A 7,415-nucleotide genomic window follows, 5' to 3' on the forward strand; every position below is an offset into this window, starting at 1 on the left:
TTGACAATTTGAAACCTTGGAAATACTTAATTTAAGTTTTCTAGATGTGAGCTTAAATGGAGAAACACAAAAGGATTTTTGTAGTTTATTACAACTTGTTTGGATTGGAGTGTAGCTATTGTTTTTGGAAAATGAGAGGTTGAGTAAAATTGATTTTGATACAACCAAAACAAGCTGAGTTATGTGAATTCTCCATGACCATGGGCTCAATTTAATTTCATCTTATGTCCCTAATCTGTATTGTGAGGACTCAGTCATAAATTGACTAGTTTTAAATTGGAGGTTAGTAGCGAAAATTAATTTGTAATGCATATAGCTATTGGTAACATTTTTTCTCAATTTGTTATCATGAGTACACGTAAGAAAGCATATTGTCGCAACCCGAGATGAGGCCCTGGCCGAGACGGGCTTCCCAAACCATCAAAGGCCCGAGAGACCCCTGTCTCTGCCCAACTGTCACGACGCGAGCCGAGGCCCTGGCCATGCCGGGCATTCTGGACCATCAAAGGCCTGAGAGACCTCTGTCTCTGCCCAACCCTCTAGTGATATTGTGCGCTCTGGGATCAGGCCCGTACGGCTTTAAAATGCGTCACTAGTTAGTAAGGCTTACTTACTTATATACCCAGTTTGTTCCTGTTGTCAATGAGTATCCAGAAGTTTTTCCTGACGATCTTCTAGGAGTTCCTCCCGATAGAGAAATAGATTTTGGGATTGATCTTCTTCCCGACACTCAGCCTATCTCCATTCCAACATATAGACCGGCTCCTGTAGAGTTAAGAGAGTTGAAAGATCTTATTGATAAAGGTTTTATAAAGCCTAACATTTCTCCTTGGGGTGCTCCAGTCTTGTTCGTGCGTAAAAAGGATGGTTCACTTCGGATGTGCATCGATTATCACCAGCTGAATAAAGTCATTATAAGGAATAAGTACCCCTTCCTAGAATAGATATTCGATCAGCTACAGGATGCCAAGTATTTTTCTAAAATAGATCTCAGATCTGGTTACCATCCGTTAAAAGTTACAGAATGTGATACTCCAAAGACAATTTTCTAAACTCGATATGGTCACTTTGAATTTTTAGTTATGTCCTTTGGTTTGACTAACGCACCTGCAGTTTTTATGGACCTTATGAATAGAGGTGTTTAAACCATATTTGGATATGTTCGTAATTGACTTCATTGATGATATTTTGGTCTACTCTCGAAATAAGGAGGAGCATGCTAATCATCTCAGGATTGTTCCTCAAACACTTAAGAACAATGAGCTGTATGTTAAATTCTCCAAGTGTGAATTTTGGTTGGAGTCGGTAGCATTTTTGGGCCATATTATTTCTGGTAAAGACATTCAGGTTGATTCTCAAAAGATTGAGGCAGTGAAAAATTGGCCCAGACCGACTACACCTTCTGAAATTAAAAGCTTTATGGGTCTACTTGGTTACTACAGGAGATTTGTGGAGGGATTTTCCTCCATTGCCGCTCCTTTAACTAGATTGAATCTGAAAATGGTCAAGTTTCAAAGGTCGGAGGCATGTGATAAGAGTTTTCAGGAGCTAAAAGATAGATTGACCTTCGCCCGAGTGTTGACTTTACCGGACGGAAATAAAGGCTTCGTGGTTTATTGTGATGCTTCACGGGTTGGTATTGGTTGTGCATTGATGTAACGTGGTAAGGTTATAGCCTATGCCTCGAGAAAACTTAAAAATAATGAGAGGAATTACCCCTCCTCACGATCTTGAATTAGCAGCTGTGTCTTTGTTTTGAAGATTTGGCATCACTATCTTTATGGGGTACATGTTGTTATTTTCACTAATCATAAAAGACTCCAATATGTTTTCAGTAAGAAGGAGTTGAATCTCAGGCAGAGAAGGTGGCTTGAGTTACTCAAGGACTGTGATTTAAGTTTGCTCTATTATCCTGATAAGGCGGGGCAAACCTCAGTCCTGAGTGTAGACAAATCTCATTCGGTGGGGCAAACCTCAGCGAGGACACTGAGTCCATAAAGGGGTTGTATGTAACACCCCAACTTAGGAAGGAGTCCCACATTGGCAAAACATAGGAGGGATACTGGGTATATAAGTAAGCAAGTCTTACTAACTAGTGACACGTTTTAAAGCCGAGGGCCAAGGCCCAAAGTGGACACAATCACTAGTAGGTTGGGCAGAGACATGGGTCTCTCGGTCCTTGATGATTCGGGATGCCCGTTGCGGCCAGTGACTTGGCTCGGGTCGCGAGACATATCCTGTTATAACATGTTTGCAGTCCTTCGTTTTCACCCACATGGTCCAAATATCGTTCAACTTTAGTAAAGAAAATAATCTGAAGAGTAACAGGCCTTACAAATACATATAATGAAATTCTAACAAAAAGTCTTAGAAATTTTCATCCCAACAAAGCTTATACCATAAAAGTTGATTTAGTACAGTAATATACTTACCATTAAACTTGATTGAGTTTAGTACGGTAATATACTTACTTATACAACTGGATTATTGTACACCTAATTAATTGCTTATGATTAATTTACATAACATTACTACGTATAACTAAGGTTTAATTTTCAAAGCCTGTTCAATGCTTATTCTTTTTCATCATCATCTTTATCAATGGTTGAGTCTCTTCATAGAGATCAACGACTGACCGAAACTTCCTTTTCCTTTATAATTTAACCGTGACCGTTGAAGAAAAAGATGACTCCTGTGTATTTTCCTTGCTTTCTTCGTCATTATAAGAATCTCCGCTAAGCTGAATTAACTGCAAAGCCGCATCCATTTCCAATTCCGTAGGCATATAGTGAACTTTCATCGATTTCACGATTGTTGTTGGAGGAGAAAATTGAAGGATATGGAGTTGCAATGCAGGGGAGCTGTTTTATTATAAAGGAAGTAATTGGAAATCTTCTCTTAGCTCTACTTGGAAAAGGATTTAAGTAGGGGTAATATTGTAAATTCACACTCATTTTTTTTAAGTATAACTGTAGAAGGAAGCAATTGGAAAATCTTCTAGTTCTACTTGGAAAAGAAGATAAGTAGGGGTAACATTGTAATTAACGCTCTATTTTTACGTTTCACATCAACCGCCTTTAAATTTTCAAAATTGTCTACTTCAATATTAAGTGCTTTATGAACAATTTATTCTTAAAAAAGATATATTATACTTAAGTCTCTTTTTTCCTCACAAATAAATTATGTGTGTTATAATAATAAATACTCCCCCGTCCCATTTTATTAGTCCCAAATTTTCTAATTTGATTTCTCATTTTACTTGGCATTTTTCATTAATCAAGATAAGATAATTTTTTTTTCTTTTTGATCTTTAATATTAATTATTTTATCTCCAAATTAAAATGTAATCATCATTTAACAGAGATACTATGGTAAATATCCATGTTATAAATTATTTTTCTTAACCAATGTGCAATGTCAGATTGAGATGGAGGGAGTATTAATATAATTAAGCTAACCAATTATGAAACTCGAACGACACTTCATGACTTCAACGTAATAGGACGTTTGGATTATTATTTTTAAGTGACTTAAAAGTTAAAAATCAAAAAATTAATTATGCTTTGCAATCTACTGATAAACTTGCATGTTTGCCTGGACTCTGTCACTAAAATTCGCGATGAGCCATCCGGCATGTTGACTCTCCATTCCAAAACTTGTAGGCACCTCATTTTCCATAACCATATTAGCCAAAAATAACACCTTGTTCCAAACTCCTTTCTTATTTGTTGTACTTTAAGATTGAGTTGGTTAAGGTTGTTTGAGGACTGTTGGAGATTGAGACTTCAAATTACCATGTGTTTATTGGAGGACTACAGCTTTATAAGTTATCATGAATTGGTGGTTAAGTATGTCATAATAATGCACACATCAGATATATATCTATACGCTCATGCTCCAAGATTTAATTTGTACCTTTGTAGGGGTTGTACGGGAAACTTTATATTTTAGTCAGGTAAGCTCAGACATTTTTTGTTTTAAACAAATAGTGGGCATTGATTTGATATTCATATTTATTCATAGTGCTTGCTCTAAGAGCGTGCCTAAAAACTAACATATCAAAACTTTTTAAAGTGGAATCGAATGTAAAACGTCATTAATTTGATATTTGTTTTGTTTATCTATCGACTAATATTATCTTCATATCTTAATTATGTCATCATTTAATTTTTATATAATCAATCCCGATTTTTTACCATCTGATTACATATATCAGAATTTTAAGAATAATAAGTGGGAAAATTATGAAAATTGCAGTAATGAGTTCTCCCTCAACTTGCATTCAATCAAATTAAATCCTTTTTCCCTTTTAATTTCTTTCTAATTCTATCTTAAGTTGCTCTTAGTGCAATTAACGGTCCACCACAAGCAAGATGGGTGTTCTTGCTATTTTATGTTTTTCATTTTCACATTAGAATGTACAAAATATTGAATCTGAGTGATACATGATAGATTATTTGTATGAAGAGCTAAAAATCTAAATATACATCTAAGAAAAGAATTTAAGAATGAAATTTAACATCTAGAATTGCTTCTTCGGGTCAAAACGATCACCATGATCGATATCAGGCTTAGTTGACATACGATCTCTTACAGTACAGAATTGCATCAGAAATCGCCTTCTCGCGCCAAACATCAGTAGAATGATCATTGGATGGACTTTTTATAGGGGAACAAGCCTCATGTGGTGAGTTAATATTGCTCCAATTTTTCACCTTTCTCAAACTCTTAACTCTTCTAGTACTACTACTACTTCTTTGGTTGTTATCATTTCAACACCAATTGACAACATAATAAGATTTCAATATTCGACGAGGAGATCCCTGAAAAGAAGTATCAGTAGTACTCATGCAGCTTTGAATTTCACTTACTTTTCTTTAAAGGTCATCAACTTTTGCAGTACTTTTCTTGAACTTGCTATCCTTTTGGAGATTGGCCAGATGAATCCAAAACACTTAACCAAGATTTTGCACGAAAACTTCCTCCATGTTTCAAGAAAATCAGCTTGACTAGTTGTGGAATTTGAAAGTTTAGATATTGGTGTGGGAGGAGTACTAGTTGAGGGTACTGATGAATTTGTGTTGAAATTATTGAAGGCTTCGTGAAAAGATTCAATCTTTGATCTATCAAGATATCAAGGCATGATATATCCAACATAGAAGATTTCATCAGCACAAACAGGATGAACATCAAAGTTGAAGTTTTGTTCTTCTATTAGGAATCTTTTCAAATAAGCGATAAATTTTAACTCTTCCTCAGCATCATCATGACTACAATAAGAGGGTCTAGGGATTCTGTTAGGCCATCAATGGATGGTTTTTTGTTCAACAACCAGCTATATGAAAAACTCTTTGTGGCAAAAAGTTGTTGGGAATTTTCCATAGTGAATAGTATACTACAATACAGCCTCTCTACTTCACCTGAGGTAGTGGTATGATCTGCGTACACTTTATGTTCCCCAGACCCCACTATATGGGAATACACTGGGTATGTTGTTGTTGAATAGTATACTATAATATGGGATGAAAGGAAAAGGAAAATGAGATGCTTAAATAAAGAATTTACAAGTTACCGCTACAACAGATTAAAACACACTTGTTGTAAAAAAAAAAAAATTAAGTTGTCAACGTATATAAGTTAAATCTGCATAAAAATAAATGTTTGGCTGAGAATAGAGGGACTCACGTGAGCTTATTATACAGAGTGTGTAAATTATAAGTTTGTCGCATCATTCTTTGAGGAGGAGTTGTTTATATAGCAAAAGATCACAAAAATAAAAGGAAGAAAAATATTTGATAGTTCAATCAAGGAGATTATTCAATGAGGTAAATCACTTAAGTCCACCAATCATGCTATGGTTGCCACAAATAAACAAATAAGAATCTGTCTAAATCTTAATATTGAAATCTTCCATAAACAAAATAAGGAAAAGAAAATTCTCCCTACTTATTAAAGGAAGTCAAGAGGGGGTAAAAGACATTAGTATCAATCAATTGCAATATTATCTAAATTTATCATAATTAATACGTAAATGCATGTCTGTCACACTAAATAAGGAAAAAGAGAAATTAGAAAATCAATTAGTGAAATAGTTTCTCACAAATAAGGCAAAATCGAATTAGGCACAAAATCAGGGTAAATGAGTCAAATCAATAGACAAAATGTACCCATATTAAGTTTGCAAGATTTGCGACGCAGTAGGCAAAGTAATAGGGGTGAATTGTGATGTATCTGGAGATAAGCTACTTTTATGAGTTAGAAGGTATTTTTGTAATTAGTATAGTGAGATGGAATTTTAGGTAATAATGGAAAGTTAAGGTGTTGTTTTAAGTAATTTTTCCTTAAAAAAATCTAAGTATAAAGAAGAATTATCCACTTTTTATCAAAAATATTTTAGAACTTTGAATTAAATGACACAAATCTTCATATTAATAATATAAAATTTTTAAAACAATATCAAGTTAATATAATGCAAACCAATAATGACTTAACATTTTATTATTTAGAATTAGTCCTTACTTTTATAATAATAATCATATTAATAATAATAATATTAAAACATTTAATGTCTTTTAATAATACTAGAATTTCTATTAAAATTTGGATTTAGCTCACTTATTTAATACCCTTGCAACTAAATGATCAAAAATATTTTGCATACTTGCAAAACAATGAGCTACAGAAGAACAAATTAATCAAGGCTAAAAACCAGCAAAACTGTTAGGGAGACTGATAGGAGTCGTGGATTCGGGTTTGTGACGATGACCACTGTCGAAGAAGCTAAGAAGGCTATAGTGTTTTCCAACCGTTATGTGAGTCATATTTTTCCTTCTTTAAAAAGACGGAAAAGATATTTTGCCTACACATTTGACCATAAGGTGTTCTAATTCCAAAATTGTTTCAAAGTTTGGGGTATGGTTGAGCTTAAACACCTTCAGAAGGAGCATCTGGAGCATTGTGAGCTCATCTTCTTCATACTAGATATCCTATTGAAGTGGTAATGGCGATAGTAACAAGGGAAGTTTGTAATGCATCTTTAAGGTTTCCTAGACAGACAATGGTTGCGAATTGAACATGGAACGATTTTATTGACGGTGACCATATATATCTTCTCTATTTTTATTATTTTTCTATATACTACTTATATATTACTTACTATATAGAAGCATGAAGTATTAGGACCACCACAACATAAATAAATCCAAACAGAATATAAAATTGATTGACTAAAATAATTAAATTTTTATCACCGCACAAAGCGCGGCCAATTTTTCTAGTACATAATATAATTATGAATTCAATTATATGCTTATGGTGCCATCAATTATATTTATGTTACAGTTAAGGAACGTAATTAGTTTTAGTGGGGAAGGAATATAAAATGAAAAACTATTAACTGCTGCATAATAAGTAAG

General features: G+C 33.9%; 1 pseudogene; it reads right to left on the reverse strand.

The window, feature by feature from the left end:
* Positions 1 to 4,482: 4,482 nt before the first annotated feature.
* LOC124894522 lies at positions 4,483 to 5,453 on the reverse strand (annotated as a pseudogene).
* Between the last annotated feature and the right edge of the window lie 1,962 nt (positions 5,454 to 7,415).

The sequence above is a fragment of the Capsicum annuum genome, unplaced genomic scaffold (assembly GCF_002878395.1).
Source record: "Capsicum annuum cultivar UCD-10X-F1 unplaced genomic scaffold, UCD10Xv1.1 ctg74713, whole genome shotgun sequence".
Taxonomy (NCBI): Eukaryota; Viridiplantae; Streptophyta; class Magnoliopsida; order Solanales; family Solanaceae; genus Capsicum; species Capsicum annuum.